The sequence below is a fragment of the Oncorhynchus gorbuscha genome, linkage group LG11 (assembly GCF_021184085.1).
Source record: "Oncorhynchus gorbuscha isolate QuinsamMale2020 ecotype Even-year linkage group LG11, OgorEven_v1.0, whole genome shotgun sequence".
NCBI classification, from domain to species: domain Eukaryota; kingdom Metazoa; phylum Chordata; class Actinopteri; order Salmoniformes; family Salmonidae; genus Oncorhynchus; species Oncorhynchus gorbuscha.
The window spans coordinates 40993559-41011028 of record NC_060183.1 but is presented as its reverse complement, the minus strand read 5'-3'; the positions used below and the strand labels follow the sequence as shown (position 1 = coordinate 41011028).

Sequence of the window (17470 nt, the reverse complement as noted above, 5' to 3'; positions counted from 1 at the left end):
TCCCCAGAAAAAACGCAATAGCAAAGAGCAAAATCATAAATTGTGTTCTGTACCCTGATTGATCATATGAAACACAAGGCCACGGCTATGCCCGGGCGGCCCGGAGGCTTAATGATCTGGCTGCATGTCCGAAAGATTGTTCAATCCCACATATTCCTTCATCAAATCAGATCAAGCTTTATTTATGCAGCACATTTCAGACATGGAATGAAACAAACACAAGACAAAAAACGAAATAATGTCATAACGTGAACAACTAAAAAGCAACCTAGGATAAAGCCAAGCTAAAAAGGGTGTTTTAAGATCTCTTTTCAAAATGTCCACAGTTTCAGTCCCTCTTCAGGTTCTCTGGCAGGCTATTCCCGAAGGCTGGAGGAATAGTAACTAAAGGCTGTCTCTCCATGCCTCTTGGTCCTAGGCTTTGGGATAGTTAAAAGGCCTGTGCCAGAAAACCTGAGGGACCTACAGAGGACATCACTTAAAAGCATGACTGACATGTGTTGGGGTGCATCAATCGTGGATTGATTTAAAAACCAATAGAAGAATCTATATTCTAAAACCGGTGTAATGCGTGCTCTCCATCTGGTCTTGGTCAGTACCCGTGCTGCAGCATTCTGTATGTTTTGCAGTTGACCAGCAGCTTTCTTCGGTAGACCAGACGGGAGAGCCTTACAGTAGTCAAGCCTGCTTGTAATAAAAGCGTGGATGGTCTGTCTGTATCGCCCTGAGAGAGAAACGGCCGCACCGTGGCAAAGTTCCTCAGGTGGTAAAAAAAAGCTATTTTGGTCACATTCCCAATGTGTTCCGAATCTAAAATAACACCTAGTTTTTAAAAAAACCTGGTGTGTTGTCTTTACTGCCAGTCAATTCAAATGTGCGGCTCATTCTCTCTCTGTGTTTTCGCTCCGACAGTAAGTACCTCGGTCTTGTCTTGTTTTAGCTGGAGGAAGTTGTGAGCTATCCAAGTATTTAAATCACTAATACCGTCTCATAATTGATCCGTGGAGCTAAAAATCCACTGGTGACATGTCAAGTTGTGTATCGTCTGCATGGCAGGGAAAATCAATGCTGTGATTTCTGATAACGCTGCCAAGGGGTAACATACACTACCAGTCAAAAGTTTGGACACACCTACTCATTCCAGGGTTTTTCTTTATTTGAATTTTATTTTTGAACATTGTAGAATAATTGTGAAGACATCAAAACTATGAAATAACACATATGGAATCATGTAGTAACTAAGTGTTAAATAAATCAAAATATATTTTAGATTCTTCAAAGTTGTCACCATTTGCCTTGAACACAACTTTGCACACTCTTGGCATTCTCTCAACCATTTTCACCTGGAATGCTTTCCCAAGCTTTTCCAACTTGAAGGAGTTCCCACATATGCTGAACACTTGATGGCCGCTTTTCCTTCACTCTGCGGTCGTACTCTTCCCAAACCATCTCAATTGGGTTGAGGTCGGGTGATTGTGGAGGCCAGGTCATCTGATGCAGCACTCCATCACTTTCTTCTTGGTCAAATAGCCCTTACAATGCCTGGAGGTGTGTTGGGTCATAGTGCCACTAAGCCCAAACCAGATGGGATGGCATAGCAATGCAGAATGCTGTGGTAGCTATGCTGGTTAAGTGTGCCTTGAATAAATCACAGACAGTGTCACCAGCAAAGCACCCCCACACCATCACACCTCCTCCATGTTTGACGGTGGGAACCACACATGCGGAGATCATCCGTTCGTGTTTCTTTGCCCAAGAAAGTCTCTTCTTCTTATTGGTGTCCTTTAGTAGTGGTTTCTTTGCAGCAATTCGACCATGAAGGCCTGATTCACGCAGTCTCCTCTGAACTCTGTGAAACATTTATTTGTGCTGCATTTTGTGGCTGGTAACTCTAATAAACCTATCCTCTGCAGCAGAGGTAACTCTGGGTCTTTCTTTCCTGTGGTGGTCCTCATGAGAGCCAGTTTCATCATAGCACTTGATGGTTTTTGCGACTGCGCTTGAAGAAGCGTTCAAAGTTCTTGACATTTTCCGGATTGACTGAGCTTCACGTCTTAAAGCAATGATGGACTGTTGTTTCTCTTTGCTTATTTGAGCTGTTCTTGCCATAATATGGACTTGGTATCTTACCAAATAGGGCTATCTTCTGTATACCACCCCTACCTTGTCACAACACAACTGATTAGGTCAAACACATTAAGAAGGAAAGAAATTCCACATATGAACTTTTAACAAGGCACACCTGTTAATTGAAATGCATTCACTATTATTCTACAATGTAGAAAATGGGTAGGTGTGTCCAAACGTTTGACTGGTACTGTATATAAACTGAACAGTACCAGACCCAAAAATCGAACCTTGTGGAACGCCACAGTGTGATATGTTCACCAAGGGTGACAAAAAAACTCTCAATCTGTTTAATAGGTCCTAAAACCATTTAGAACTGGACCGGAGAGGCCAACCAACCTCTACAGTCTGTCCAGAGGGACATCAATGTCAACCGTGTCGAATGCAGCACTTAAATCTACGAGTGCAAGGACAGAGAGCTGTTTGGCATCTGTGTTGACTCTAAGATCATTTAGCACTTTAAATAAGGCTGTCTCTGTGCTGTAGTGGGCACGAAAACCAGATTGGAATTTTTCAAAAGTACAGTTGGCACTTATAGTCGTTTAGTTGTTTGAACACCAACCCCTCCAGAATTTTGCTTAAGAATGAAAGGTTGGAGATTGGCCGAAAATTGCTGAGAGCTGAGCAAATCTAGATCACTTTTCTTCAGAAGGGGTTTCACCGTAGCAGTTTTTAGTGCAGCGGGGAAAATAGTGATTAACAATCGAGTGCAATTAAATACTGTTTTGAAGAAGGTGGTGGGGATAGGATGGAGAAGAGCAGGTAGAAGGCTTAAGTTGTGATAACACTTTTCTGAGCATGTCTGTGTCAACCAGGGTAAAATCAATCCCATAGTGCCTTTGTGTGGTAGGCTAGGGCACATAGCATCAAACTTCCTTCTCATCAGGTCTTCTTGACTGATACCCAGCCTAACGTTGGTTGTCTTAGCTCTGAAATATGCCGCAAACTCATCGCATTTAGATAAAGTTCACACATGTTTGCGGGGGGGGGGGGGTAGGATTTATCAGGCCCTCAATGGTCGAGAAGAGCACTGTCTAGTTATTCTGATTATTAATGATCAAGTTAGAAAAAGGAGTCTGTCTGGCATTCATAATTGCCCTGTTATGTCAGAATACCTCTCAGAACATCAAAATGGACGTTCAACTTTGACTTTCTCCGCTTCCGCTCTGCCTTTCAGCAATTTCTCTTTCATTAATACGTTTCCTCACTCATCCAAGGGGCTCTCTGTTTGGATGTGGCCTTCCTAAACCTCACTGGAGCTATGGCATCAATGGTTGCCATTCATTTGCGATTAACGTTATCAACTAAATCATCACAAGAGGAAGGCAGCATAGGTGGTGGAGTATTGTTCAGACACTCAATCAAATCTGTAGCAACTTCAGAGGTAAGATAGTTTTTCTTAATAATGCGTTTAGTATTGTAGAGGTTTTAGGTCTGTAACTGGGTCAGTGGTGCTCAGGGCTTAGAGACAGTAGAGGTTGCATAATTTGCAAATAAATTCATTAAAAATCCTACAATGTGATTTTCTGGATTTTGTCTGTCATAGTTGAAGTGTACCTATGATGAAAATTACAGGCCTCTCTCATCTTTTTAAGTGGGAGAACTTGCACAATTGGTGGCTGACTAAATACTTTTTTGCCCCACTGTAAGTATTCACACCCCTGAGTCAATACCTGTTAGAATCACCTTTGGCAGCGATTACAGTTGAGTCTTTCTGGATAAGTCTCTAAGAGCTTTGCACACCTGGATTGTACACTATTTGCCCATTATTCTTTTGAAATTCTTCAAGCTCTCTCAAGTTGGTTGTTGATCATTGCTAGACAGCCATTTTCATGTCTTGTCATAGATTTTCAAGCTGATTTAAGTCAAAACTGTAACTAGGCCACTCAAGAACATTCAATGTCATCTTGGTAAGCAATTTGCCCCTAAACATAACACTTTGTATTCAGGACCTAAATTTCTTTGCCACATTTTTTGCAGTTTTACAAACAGGAGGTTTTGGAATATGTATATTCTGTTCAGGCTTCTTTCTTTTCACTCTGTCATTTAGGTCAGTATTGTGGAGTAACTACAATATTGTCGTAACTGTTTTAAAGTCACCACTGATTGGCCTCATGGTGAAATCCCTGAGTGGTTTCCTTCCACTCCGTCGACTGAGTTAGGAAGGGCGCCTGTGTCTTCGTAGTGACTGGGTGTATTGATACACCATTCCAAAGTGTAATTAATAACATCACCATGCTCAAAGAGATATTCAAGATATTATTTTTTTTCATTCTTACCCATCTACCAATTAGATGGGCCGTATCCAGATTTTCATATCAAATCAAATCAAAATCAAATCAAATTTTATTTGTCACATACACATGGTTAGCAGATGTTAATGCGAGTGTAGTGAAATGCTTGTGCTTCTAGTTCCGACAATGCAGTGATAACCAACAAGTAATCTAACTAACAATTCCAAAACTACTGTCTTATACACAGTGTAAGGGGATAAGGAATATGTACATAAGGATATATGAATGAGTGATGGTACAGAGCAGCATACAGTAGATGGTATCGAGTACAGTATATACATATGAGATGAGTGTGTAGACAAAGTAAACAAAGTGGCATAGTTAAAGTGGCTAGTGATAAAGTGGCTAGGATGCAGTCGATGATGTAGAGTACAGTATATACATATGCATATGAGATGAATAATGTAGGGTAAGTAACATTATATAAGGTAGCATTGTTTAAAGTGGCTAGTGATATATTTACATCATTTCCCATCAATTCCCATTATTAAAGTGGCTGGAGTTGGGTCAGTGTCAATGACAGTGTGTTGCCAGCAGCCACTCAATGTTAGTGGTGGCTGTTTAACAGTCTGATGGCCTTGAGATAGAAGCTGTTTTTCAGTCTCTCGGTCCCAGCTTTGATGCACCTGTACTGACCTCGCCTTCTGGACGATAGCGGGGTGAACAGGCATTGGTTCGGGTGTTTGATGTCCTTGATGATCTTTATGGCCTTCCTGTAACATCGGGTGATGTAGGTGTCCTGGAGGGCAGGTAGTTTGCCCCCGGTGATGCGTTGTGCAGTCCTCACTACCCTCTGGAGAGCCTTACGGTTGAGGGCGGAGCAGTTGCCGTACCAGGCGTTGATACAGCCCGCCAGGATGCTCTCGATTGTGCATCTGTAGAAGTTTGTGAGTGCTTTTGGTGACAAGCCGAATTTCTTCAGCCTCCTGAGGTTGAAGAGGCGCTGCTGCGCCTTCTTCACAACGCTGTCAGTGTGAGTGGACCAATTCAGTTTGTCTGTGATGTGTATGCCGAGGAACTTAAAACTTGCTACCCTCTCCACTACTGTTCCATCGATGTGGATAGTGGGGTGTTCCCTCTGCTGTTTCCTGAAGTACACAATCATCTCCTTAGTTTTGTTGACGTTGAGTGTGAGGTTATTTTCCTGACACCACACTCCGAGGGCCCTCACCTCCTCCCTGTAGGCCGTCTCGTCGTTGTTGGTAATCAAGCCTACCACTGTTGTGTCGTCCGCAAACTTGATGATTGAGTTGGAGGCGTGCGTGGCCACGCAGTCGTGGGTGAACAGGGAGTACAGGAGAGGGCTCAGAACGCACCCTTGTGGGGCCCCCGTGTTGAGGATCAGCGGGGAGGAGATGTTGTTGCCTACCCTCACAACCTGGGGGCGGCCCGTCAGGAAGTCCAGTACCCAGTTGCACAGGGCGGGGTCGAGACCCAGGGTCTCGAGCTTGATGACGAGCTTGGAGGGTACTATGGTGTTGAATGCCGAGCTGTAGTCGATGAACAGCATTCTCACATAGGTATTCCTCTTGTCCAGGTGGGTTAGGGCAGTGTGCAGTGTGGTTGAGATTGCATCGTCTGTGGACCTATTTGGGCGGTAAGCAAATTGGAGAGGGTCTATGGTGTCAGGTAGGGTGGAGGTGATATGGTCCTTGACTAGTCTCTCAAAGCACTTCATGATGACGGAAGTGAGTGCTACGGGGCGGTAGTCGTTTAGCTCAGTTACCTTAGCTTTCTTGGGAACAGGAACAATGGTGGCCCTCTTGAAGCATGTGGGAACAGCAGACTGGTATAGGGATTGATTGAATATGTCCGTAAACACACCGGCCAGCTGGTCTGCGCATGCTCTGAGGGCGCGGCTGGGGATGCCGTCTGGGCCTGCAGCCTTGCGAGGGTTAACACGTTTAAATGTCTTACTCACCTCGGCTGCAGTGAAGGAGAGACCGCATGTTTTCGTTGCAGGCCGTGTCAGTGGCACTGTATTGTCCTCAAAGTGGGCAAAAAAGTTATTTAGTCTGCCTGGGAGCAAGACATCCTGGTCCGTGACTGGGCTGGGTTTCTTCTTGTAGTCCGTGATTGACTGTAGACCCTGCCACATGCCTCTTGTGTTTGAGCCATTGAATTGAGATTCCACTTTGTCTCTGTACTGACGCTTAGCTTGTTTAATAGCCTTGCGGAGGGAATAGCTGCATTGTTTATATTCGGACATGTTACCAGACACCTTGCCCTGATTAAAAGCAGTGGTTCGCGCTTTCAGTTTCACGCGAATGCTGCCATCAATCCACGGTTTCTGGTTTGGGAATGTTTTTATCGTTGCTATGGGAACGACATCTTCGACGCACGTTCTAATGAACTCGCACACCGAATCAGCGTATTCGTCAATATTTCCATCTGACGCAATACGAAACATGTCCCAGTCCACGTGATGGAAGCAGTCTTGGAGTGTAGAGTCAGCTTGGTCTGACCAGCGTTGGACAGACCTCAGCGTGGGGGCCTCTTGTTTTAGCTTCTGCCTGTAGGCAGGGATCAACAAAATGGAGTCGTGGTCAGCTTTCCCGAAAGGGGGGCGGGGCAGGGCCTTATATGCGTCGCGGAAGTTAGAGCAACAATGATCCAAGGTTTTACCACCCCTGGTTGCGCAATCGATATGCTGATAAAGTTTAGGGAGTCTTGTTTTCAGATTAGCTTTGTTAAAATCCCCAGCTACAATGAATGCAGCCTCCGGATAAATGGTTTCCAGTTTGCAAAGAGTTAAATAAAGTTCGCTCAGAGCCATCGATGTGTCTGTTTGGGGGGGGATATATACACGGCTGTGATTATAATCGAAGAGAATTCTCTTGGTAGATAATGCGGTCTACATTTGATTGTGAGGAATTCTAAATCAGGTGAACAGAAGGATTTGAGTTCCTGTATGTTTCCTTCATCACACCATGTCCCGTTAGTCATGAGGCATACCGTCCTTCTCTCACCTCAGGATTTATGGTATTACCAGTTTAATACACAAGTAGGCGCCAAAAAAAACGCAAAAAAATAAACATTGGGAGTCTATTACCAGAATGCAAACAAAACAAGTAATAGCGAATTTGCATGGAGGTTGCTAGCGAAATATGCTAACGGCTGCAAATGAAAATAAATGAATTGCAATCCGGCTCATAAAGTTATACATCGGTAGGAGCTACCGAATGTCTTTTTTGGTGAGTTTGGAATGTGAAAGAGAGTCATTGTGCAAATGAACAATGTTTTGACTCATGCAGTACTGGCTCTCCAGTACTGGCTCTGTGAACTGTGGAGTCTGGAGTTGCTAGGGCAACCGGCCTGCCTGCTCTGCAGGGAGAATAGGGGGGAGGAGCAAACAGATTGAGAACGGAGAGGAGAAAAAACGCAAGGAAATCAAGATAGCAGTGGCAGCTGTACAAATAACTCATCCAAAGGGCTTTGCCTTCTCATGGCAGAATTCAAACATAATATGCTGCCCCCGTCACCGTATTAATTCAGCCACTTACTCAAATAGCAAGTTAAACTAAGGGTCTTGTTAATAACGCACAACTCTGCGTTTTTCACGCAGGTCGGAAAATATAAAACTCCTAAAAAATATCTTGTTGTGTTTTGTAAACACAAGTCTAAAATGCTTATTTTTGTAAGTTCTGCTCGGCATCAGACTAATATTGTGCTTCAGTTGCACTTGTAAACTCGGATGAGAATTCAGGAAGGGACATTTATATCTGCAGACAGCGCTCCGACTGATGTGGAACTTATTTTCTCCGATACCTTACTTATGATTATTTTTCTCAGGTGAAATGCAAGACAAACTTTAAGCAAAACATTAGGACATGTAGCTGGCTCCATTATTTCTATGACAGGCCTAAACATTAGAAATATCATGGCCATGCATCATTTTTTTAACAAAAAAATATCTTGCTTTTTCATTGTAAGCTCATTTACTTGTGCAGCTGCCAGCCAAATAGCATGGCATTTTATTTGATTGAACCTTTATTTAACTAGGCAAGTCAGTTAAGAACAAATTCTTATTTACAATGACCTCGGCCAAACCTCAACCCGGACGACGCCGCCAATTGTGCGCTGCCCACTTCTGCTGTCATCTCATGAAAATGAAGCTATTTTATGTCGAATGTGTTGCACTAATGTATTTTCTGGAAAGGAAAACTATAGTTGCCTGGCCTTGATCACTCTATTAAAGGAAAAAAGAACACTGTTGACTTTCAATATAAAACGTGACCCCTGTCAATACACAGTTGGACTCACCTGCTCATGCTTTCTCCTTTTGTGCTATTTACAAACATGTGACTGTGCTGGGGAACTGAGTAAGCTTTATATAATGTGACAGGTGAAATAAGAACGCAATCTGCTTTATCTCCTAACACATTGCACAAGTTGACTGCAGGTATTTACTTAAATAGCTACAAATATTCAAATGTATAGGAAAAACTTCAAAGAAATAGTTTCAATGGTATTGACGGAATTGAAAAATTCTTCCCTGGCTATTTCCAAATACGCCGGTATACGGTATATACTGTATACTGCCCAAGCCGACTACCAATAGATGCCCTTCTTTGTGAGGCATTGTAAACCTCCCTGGTCTTTAAGGTTGAATCTGTGTTTGAAATTCACCGCTCGATTGATGGACTTTACAGATAATTGTATGTGTGGGGTCAGGACTGGATTTTGTCAGCCGGTGATTGTCAAACAAATAACTGTCGGTCTCACGGTAATTGACTGTTAATTACCATAAACACATTTAGCATCTCCATTTCCATGCCAGGTAGGCTATACTCTTGTTGTAAAGAAAAGCAATTTGAGCAATTTGAGGAACGTTGAGAAATAAATATAGTAGACCTAGCCTATAGAAAACTGATGGGGTCCTCCTATTTTTAATAGAGGCCATCACTCTGTTTTCGCACGCAAATGCATAGTATATAGAAATGTTGCGCAACATGAGCTCATGGGCTTTCATGAAGTGTTTGGTTAGATTTGCGAATACATTTGCATTGATGTCAGACTGATAAGAGGGACAATAGAGTGCTGAGTACCAGGCAGTTAGCAAGTTTGGTACTAATGACCATCAGCAGCGTCAGAGCTTGGAGAAGCCTAATTACCATGACTAAACAGTCATGTGGTCATGTGGACTGCCTTCATGACTCGTGACCACTGGTGTGGTGATAATAAGGTCACTATAACAGCCCTATGTGGGGTACAGAGATGAGGTAGTCCTTCAAAAATCATGGTGAACACTATGCAACTTATTATGTGACAGGTTAAGCACATTTTTACTCCTGAACTTACTTAGGCTTGCCATAATTAATGGGTTGAATACTTCTTGAAAAGTTTGTGGTCAAATGCACATCCTTAAAAACATAGGTGCTGGGTTAATGAAGAACACTAGGGAAGAACAAGAAGGACCGCACACGGTTAAAGCTCCAAATTCAACCCCTTTAACGACAGCGTTTCAATCCAAAACCTGATGCAGATCCGTTGGGTGAATTGTAAAAAAATATAATTCCACTTTGACATTATGGGGTATTGTGTGTCGGCCAGTGACACAAAATCTCAAATGAATCCATTTTCATCTGTAACACAACAACGTTTGGAAAGGTTTAAAGGGTGTGAATTCTTTGTGAAGGCCCTGTATCTCTTGTAAAGTACCCACACTGTTCCCACAGTCGAATGAAAGGTTCTGGGAACCTTTCAAAGAAAACTCAGAAAGACTGTTTTGTCAATATTCCTGCAACATCCAAGGAACGTTTTGTGCATACTGATTTTGTGGAAACATTATCTGAATGTCATCACAACTGGACAGGTTTTTGTTTTTTGGGAACATATCTTTTGCGATGTCCCCACAATGTTCCCACTGTACTGTTTCCCACAACCTAATGAAACATTCTGGAAACCTTTAAAGAGCAAACTAAATGTCTTCTGGGAACGTTCTTGCAACATCAGGCGTAGGTTTTTATACAAACACTGTAGAATCATCAGCACAACTGGAAAGTGTTTGTGTTCTCAGAACATTTGCCGCAACCTAACGAATGTTCTTGGAACTTGCACAGAACCAGTTTTGGTTTGCTGGGAAAACATTACTGGTACATTGTGTTATTCCATTACTTGAAAACCTAGTTAGAACATTTGGGGAACGTTCTGTTGTGGTTGTTACAGATGTTGTGCACAACATTTTAGTGAACGTTAGGAGAACATTTTTTTATGTTTGGTTTTGGGATGTTATCATCCTAATGTTAGATTTTTTAAAAACTATTTAGAACTTAATGGGAATCTTAGCTAATGTTCTGGGAATGTTGCCGGTTTGTTGGGATCCCTCTATTTTTAAGGTTGCTAGGAGGAAGAAGATTCTAAGAAGGCTTGCCCTCCTGTGAAGGGTTAAGTTGTTTGTTCCCTTTTGGAAGAGCAAAGCAAACCTCAGCCATTCACGGAAGGCAATTACCTGCCTCTCTGACTCTGTCAAGGTACTGAATGGAGTATCACTGACTTTGATTGATGGAAGATTTACCGCACGAGTGGTTTTGGGATAACAGAGAGCACTGAGGATGCTAAGCTTGGTGAAAACAATGGTCAAATAAATGCTTTTGTCCAGGTGAATTTAGGTTTTGTTTGTGTTCATTCAACGTTTGAACGTCCCAGTAAGATCTTATTGTTACACACAACGCAATGCAAAATGTTCCTTTAAATTCTATGAAAGTTAATTCAAGTACCTTACTTTAGTCCTAAAAAATACTTTGAACAAATATTGTGTATGGCTGCAAACTCAACCCCCCCCAGCTGCCCACTCCTCCTAACTATTTCAAGGTGGGCCTTTTTTTTCTGAAGCTGAAAATTGAGCCAGTTAGGAGGCTTGTGGATAGTCAACCACAAATCTTAAAAATAACAGTTGAGAGCAAGCATCGAACGTTTACTTTGGAAAACAAACATCGTCCCAGACCACCGTTTCATTGCCCCGACCGTAGTACGTCCACAGAGCTCCTACACACACACACACACACACACACACACACACACACAAAACACACACACACACACACACACACACACACACACACACACACACACACACACACACACACACACACACACACACACACACACACACACACACACACAAAAACATGCATCGTAATTTCAGAGAGAGCAGAGAGTGTAGAGCAAGTCTGGCGTTGACAGCTCTGGCCTGGACATGAAGCCTTGTAGTAATGAAGGTCAAACACTGGGAGTGTGTGTGCAAATGAATTAAGTCATAACATACAGACACGCTAGACTAACCCCACGGCTATCAGAGGAGATTGCTAGCCGCTAGCCATGGGGTCTGAGCTAAAGGCTAATCTCTCCCACAGCGCTGACCGGCGTGGTGTGTATGTGAGTGTGTGTGTTATGACTTCATTCATTTACACACACACACTCCCAGCCCTCCCCTATGGCCTGCGGTTCCTGCCCTGGTCATTGTTCCCTGCTGAGCAGAGGTCAGCACTCAATTGTTCTCTCTTTCACAACAATGAGATAATGCTGACTCCCTCCCTCCCTGGCACTGTCCCCTGTCGCCAGTTCACATAATCCACCAGGACTGTGTTAGGGATAATCAACATGTCACTTCTAAATGTCATCGGTGCGTGTGTACTATTAAATGTCACCTCTTAATGGGAAGCAGGACAACAATGGAGGGTGGGAGGCCTGCTGGGAGTTCCTCTGTGGTGGCTGACACAGACATTGTGTTAAGCAGAGTGGCTGGAGAAGACACTGGTTACGATGGGAGTGACTGAGAGGGTCCGGACCTTACAGTTCTATACTTCTTATAGTTCCCGGTGCATAGCGGGAAAAACTCACTATTGGAGAAGACGCTGGTTACGATAGCAGTGACTGAGAGGGTCCGGACCTTACAGTTCTATACTTCTTATAGTTCCCGGTGCATAGCAGGAAAAACTCACTATTGGAGAAGACGCTGGTTACGATAGGAGTGACTGAGAGGGTCCGGACCTTACAGTTCTATACTTCTTATAGTTCCCGGTGCATAGCAGGAAAAACTCACTATTGGAGAAGACGCTGGTTACGATAGGAGTGACTGAGAGGGTCCGGACCTTACAGTTCTATACTTCTTATAGTTCCCGGTGCATAGCAGGAAAAACTCACTATTGGAGAAGACGCTGGTTACGATAGGAGTGACTGAGAGGGTCCGGACCTTACAGTTCTATACTTCTTATAGTTCCCGGTGCATAGCAGGAAAAACTCACTATTGGAGAAGAAGAAACAAACTCAAGCATATTGGCCGCGTTTGATGTAGCCTCTTAGTTGTCTAAGCGTTGTCTCGATCAACATCACACAAATGATTCAATCACTACTCTTACCCTAGTACCGTATTTCACTCTGTCTTTTCTCGCCGGAGCTGCATGATGGAGCTGACTGGGGATTGGCCCTTACTTCAATAGTAATGAAAGTCAGTCACCCTTTCCTTCAGCTGGGTTCAGGCCTGTAAGTGCGTGTTTGTGTGTTCAGGCCTGTTTATCCTGCTCTACTTTCAGCCCGTGAAATACAGTATATAGCGTTGACCTGAGCTCACTGAGAGTCTTTGTTTGTCCCGAGGGAAATTGCTGTTGGCCCTCGCACACGCGCACACACGAACACTCACACACATTTACATGGACATTTTGAGTTATTTAGCAGACGTATTCCAGAGCGACTTACAATTAGCTGGCGTTGTTGCCTTCAAGTAAGTCTCTGTTTTGCTAGGGTGTTGGGGATGGTCGGATGGGCGTAAGCATCTGCCTCTGATTGCAAAAGGTTGCCAGTTTGAATCCAGCGATAGAAAGTTGGTTTTGAGATGTAGTTTTTTTGCCTGTCCCAAACCTTAACCCTTACCTTAACCATTCAGAGTTAATGCCTAAACCCTAACCCTAACCCTAACCCTGTCCCAAACCTTAACCCTTACCATAACCATTCAGAGTTAATGCCTAAACCCTAACCCTAACCCTGTCTCAAACCTTAACCCTTACCATAACCATTCAGAGTTAATGCCTAAACCCTAACCCTAACCCTGTCCCAAACCTTAACCCTTACCTTAACCATTCAGAGTTAATGCCTAAACCCTAACCCTAACCCTGTCTCAAACCTTAACCCTTACCTTAACCATTCAGAGTTAATGCCTAAACCCTAACCCTAACCCTGTCCCAAACCTTAACCCTTACCTTAACCATTCAGAGTTAATGCCTAAACCCTAACCCTAACCCTGTCTCAAACCTTAACCCTTACCTTAACCATTCAGAGTTAATGCCTAAACCCTAACCCTAACCCTGTCCCAAACCTTAACCCTTACCTTAACCATTCAGAGTTAATGCCTAAACCCTAACCCTAACCCTGTCTCAAACCTTAACCCTTACCTTAACCATTCAGAGTTAATGCCTAAACCCTAACCCTAACCCTGTCTCAAACCTTAACCCTTACCTTAACCATTCAGAGTTAATGCCTAAACCCTAACCCTAACCCTGTCCCAAACCTTAACCCTTACCTTAACCATTCAGAGTTAATGCCTAAACCCTAACCCTAACCCTGTCTCAAACCTTAACCCTTACCTTAACCATTCAGAGTTAATGCCTAAACCCTAACCCTAACCCTGTCTCAAACCTTAACCCTTACCTTAACCATTCAGAGTTAATGCCTAAACCCTAACCCTAACCCTGTCCCAAACCTTAACCCTTACCTTAACCATTCAGAGTTAATGCCTAAACCCTAACCCTAACCCTGTCCCAAACCTTAACCCTTACCTTAACCATTCAGAGTTAATGCCTAAACCCTAACCCTAACCCTGTCCCAAACCTTAACCCTTACCTTAACCATTCAGAGTTAATGCCTAAACCCTAACCCTAACCCTGTCCCAAACCTTAACCCTTACCTTAACCATTCAGAGTTAATGCCTAAACCCTAACCCTAACCCTGTCCCAAACCTTAACCCTTACCTTAACCATTCAGAGTTAATGCCTAAACCCTAACCCTAACCCTGTCCCAAACCTTAACCCTTACCTTAACCATTCAGAGTTAATGCCTAAACCCTAACCCTAACCCTGTCCCAAACCTTAACCCTTACCTTAACCATTCAGAGTTAATGCCTAAACCCTAACCCTGTCCCAAACCTTAACCCTTACCTTAACCATTCAGAGTTAATGCCGAAACTTAACCTTGAACGCACATTTGACGTTTGTGGTGTGTGCCGTGGGATGTATTTACAATACTCTGTAAAGAGGTAGGGTTTCAGACGTTTTTGGAAGATGGGTAGGGACGCCGCTGATTGGGATGCCAGGACAGAGAAGTGCTTTGACTGGGCTGAGCTGGACCTGCCAGGTGGGATGCAGTCCAGAGACTGAGACCTCCAGCCCTGAGAGGGTGGAGAAGGAGGATCTGATAGAGCCTGAGACCTCCAGCCCTGAGAGGGTGGAGAGGAGGATCTGATAGAGACTGAGACCTCCAGCCCTGAGAGGGTGGAGAAGGAGGATTTGATAGAGACTGAGACCTCCAGCCCTGAGAGGGTGGAGAAGGAGGATCTGATAGAGCCTGAGACCTCCAGCCCTGAGAGGGTGGAGAAGGAGGATCTGATAGAGCCTGAGACCTCCAGCCCTGAGAGGGTGGAGAAGGAGGATCTGATAGAGACTGAGACCTCCAGCCCTGAGAGGGTGGAGAAGGAGGATCTGATAGAGACTGAGACCTCCAGCCCTGAGAGGGTGGAGAAGGAGGATCTGATAGAGCCTGAGACCTCCAGCCCTGAGAGGGTGGAGAAGGAGGATCTGATAGAGCCTGAGACCTCCAGCCCTGAGAGGGTGGAGAAGGAGGATCTGATGGTTCACGGCGTCGAAGATCCAGGAGGAGGAGAACAGAGGAGAGAGACTCAGCGTCGGGAGAGCGGAGAGCCTCCGTGACAAAGCTTGAGTGGTTAGGGTCAAGAAGATCGCTCTGAGAGAGATAACGAGAGACTCGGTCAGAGACCGCACGCTCGACTGTTTTGGAAAGAAAATAAACCAGTGATACCGTCTGTAGTTGTTGCCGTCAGAAGGGTCGAGTGTTGGTTTCTTGAGGAGGGGAACCACTCTGGCCATCTTGAAGTCAGAGGGGAGGCAGCCAGTGGTCAGGGATGAGTTGATGAGGGAAGTGAGGAATGGGAGAAGGTCTCCAGAGATGGGCAGGTTGTCAGGGTGGCTGGACATCACTAGTCACACAATTTCATCTGGAGAGACAAGAGAGAAAGTTCCCAGACAGAGAATGTTTTCAACAATAATGTCTTTGCCTCTTCCCTGATCCAAATGGAGAGCCTTCCAAGGCATAGAACACCAACCTAAGCCCTAACCCCAACCCTAACCCCATTCCTAACCCCATCCCCAGCCCTAACCCTAACCCCATCCCTAACCCCATCCCTAACCCCAGCCCTAACCCCATCCCCAGCCCTAACCCCATCCCTAACCCCATCCCCATCCCTAACCCCATCCCTAACCCCATCCCTAACCCCATCCCCAGCCCTAACCCCATCCCTAACCCCATCCCCAGCCCTAACCCCGCCCCTAACCCCATCCCTAACCCCAGCCCTAACCCCAGCCCTAACCCCATCCCCAGACCTAACTCCAGCCCTAACCCCATCCCTAACCCCATCCCTAACCCCAACCCCAGCCCTAACCCCATCACCAGCCCTAACCCCATCCCCAGCCCTAACCCCATCCCTAACCCCATCCCCAGCCCTAACCCCATCCCTAACCCCAACCCCAGCCCTAACCCCATCCCCAGCCCTAACTCCAGCCCTAACCCCATCCCTAACCCCATCCCTAACCCCAGCCCTAACCCCATCCCCAGCCCTAACCCCATCCCCAGCCCTAACCCCGCCCTAACCCTAACCCCATCCCTAACCCCAGCCCTAACCCCAGCCCTAACCCCATCCCCAGCCCTAACTCCAGCCCTAACCCCATCCCTAACCCCAGCGCTAACCCCAGCCCTAACCCCATCCCCAGCTCTAACCCCATCCTCAGCCCTAACCCCACATCCAGCCCTAATCCCATCCCTAACCCCAACCCCAGCCCTAACCCCATCCCCAGCCCTAACCCCGCCCTAACCCTAACCCCATCCCTAACCCCAGCCCTAACCCCAGCCCTAACCCCATCCCCAGCCCTAACTCCAGCCCTAACCCCATCCCTAACCCCAGCGCTAACCCCAGCCCTAACCCCATCCCCAGCTCTAACCCCATCCTCAGCCCTAACCCCATCCCCAGCCCTAACTCCATCCCCATCCCTAACCCCAGCCCGAATCCCAGCCCTAACCCACACCCAGCCCTAACCCCAACCCCAGCCCTAACCCCACCCCAGCCCTAACCCCATCCCCAGCCCTAACCCCATCCCCCGGCCCTAACCCCAGCCCTAACCCCATCCCCAGCCCTAACCCCATCTCCAGCCCTAACCCCAGCCATAACCCCAGCCCCAGCCATAACCCCAGACCCAGCCCTAACCCCATCCCAGCCCTAGCCCCAGCCCTAACCCTAACCCCAGCCCTAACCCCATTCCCAGCCCTAACCCCAGCCCCAAACCCAGCCCTAACCCCAGCCCTAACCCCATCCATAACCCCAGCCCTAACCCTAACCCCAGCCCTAACCCCAGCGCTAACCCCAGCCCCAGCCCTAAACCCATCCCCAGCCCTAACCCTAACCCCAGCCCTAACCCCAGCGCTAATCCCAGCCCCAGCCCTAAACCCATCCCCAAACTCCAGCCCTAACCCTAACCCCATCCCCAGTCCTAACCCCAGCCCTAACCCCAGCCCTAACCCCATCCCCAGCCTTAACCCCATCCCCAGTGCTAACCCCAGCCCTAACCCCAGCCCTAACCCTAACCCCAGCTCTAACCCCATCCCCAGCCCTAACCCCATCCCCAGTCCTAACCCCAGCCCTAACCCTAACCCCAGCTCTAACCCCATCCCCAGCCCTAACCCCATCCCCAGTCCTAACCCCAGCCCTAACCCTAACCCCAGCTCTAACCCCATCCCCAGCCATAACCCCATCCCCAGTCCTAACCCTA

The 17470-nt window shown here is 46.0% G+C and overlaps 1 protein-coding gene across 3 annotated transcripts in view; it reads left to right on the top strand.

Annotated features, from left to right (window-relative positions):
- The window catches only part of adamts6 (ADAM metallopeptidase with thrombospondin type 1 motif, 6), a 125802-nt gene that overhangs the window by 74071 nt on the left and 34261 nt on the right, over nt 1-17470 (top strand). The gene's annotated exons all lie outside the window — the stretch shown is intronic.